This window comes from Octodon degus, unplaced genomic scaffold (assembly GCF_000260255.1).
Source record: "Octodon degus isolate 3935 unplaced genomic scaffold, OctDeg1.0 scaffold00022, whole genome shotgun sequence".
Lineage (NCBI taxonomy): Eukaryota > Metazoa > Chordata > Mammalia > Rodentia > Octodontidae > Octodon > Octodon degus.
Genome location: NW_004524598.1, coordinates 18,447,506 through 18,449,260, shown reverse-complemented (window position 1 = coordinate 18,449,260; position 1,755 = coordinate 18,447,506).

The window sequence follows — 1,755 nt, the reverse complement described above, 5'->3', positions numbered from 1 at the left end:
TCTCTCTCTCTCTCTCTCTCTCTCTCTGTCTCTTGCTCCATAGGCCTTGGAGAGTCTAAGAAAAGCATCACAAATTCTTGTACAGATCAATATACTATATACTAATAGGCATTTGCACATAGACATTTATATATAATATTAAGAGATTATAAAGAAACAAAAAAGCTGTCAAAGTTCCTTTTGAGGTCTATTAAACCATCTTTGTATCAATTTTTCAAGTAATCTATGCTATCTGCTCTATGGCATTAGGGAGAGATAAAGTAAATAGTGAAAACTCAATTATCCAAATAAGGGAATAACCTAGTAGTACAGTTAAAGCCAAATTAATGACTAATCATCAAATAACTTTTCTTTGATCTTGTGAGATTTATTTTAGATCCTTTGAATTGGTTCTAACTCGGAATTCTGCTTCTAGAGAACACACCAGTTGTTGGCTGTCTTAATGGTAGGTTGCTGGGGTACAGCCAGACTGAATTTAAAATATGCTGTGGGCAGTCTACAAAGTACATGCAATATATGTAGATAATTATGAGCTTTCAACAGGTTTTTATACATACTAAGCATTTATTCCAAGGAGAAATCAGTGACATACAAAAGAGCTGCAGCAAGTTCCACAGAAATGAATATATTTTACCACAGCATGTGAATAGACTTTTGAAGGTGGCTGTAATTTCTTCTTCTAAATTTTTCAGGTAAGAATAACCTTGTCTGTTTAGAGTTGAATTCCCAAATGGCATGAAAGAGAAAATAATTAGTCCTATACTTTAAAATGTTTTCTCTGTTTCTTTGTGCTCACTTTTTCATCTTAAATGTTAAAAACTGCTTTAGGATAGGTCTTACTCAAAATATGGTTCTGGACAATATGTAAAGATGCTCCGCAGTAACGCTGTGTCTGATCCTTATCAGACTCACAGCTGAGCCAGGTTTGAAATAAATGAAACCATTTGTGATGGTTTCTTTTGCTAATGCCTCCAGCCACCATTTTACTCTTACAGCATTGTGTACTAGACAGTACTCACAGTGCTTCGTAAAGTGTAAATCAGGATTCTAAATGCCTAATTAAATTATCAAAGGCCACTAACATGGTGTGTCAGAGTTACGTGGACACATTACCCTTACGTAGCTTTAGCTTCTGCTGTTAGCCGTTTTTTGGGGTACAAGAGCTACTCAAATATTTAGTGACTGTTGATCGAAGGATATAGCTAAACTTAAAACAAACTAGCCTCTGGTGTGACATCTAGCCAAACCAAGTATTATTCATCTTCCTCCACTCCAGACTGATACTGAGTTTTTGTGCTCTTTGAAGCAAAATGATAGACTAGACAACTCCAGCTGGAAACTTTGTGCTCTGGAACCTAAAAAACTGAATAAACATTTTCAATAATAAACATCTTATTCTTTGAAGCTGTAGAGCCAGTGACTTAAGAACTCCACACATGTCTTTTAGGTAATTATGCATCTTTTAATCAAGTACTAGAAGATTGGTTTAAAAATAAACCAAGGAAAAGCTCAGCCATTAATATCCAGATGTTGTATAATACTAAAACTATTTATTAGAAGTGTCTCCTAAAATTAGGAAATATTAAATGTTGATATTCTGTACATACACTAATATTTTACTCACTAATAATAAAGTTTTAGTACTGAAAAATATTAAACAAAATACAACCAGCATCCATATATGGAACTTCCACTAAAAATTCAATGTAGCATTTTTAGGTATGATTTTTAGTTCACATTTACTTATAGTAGAGA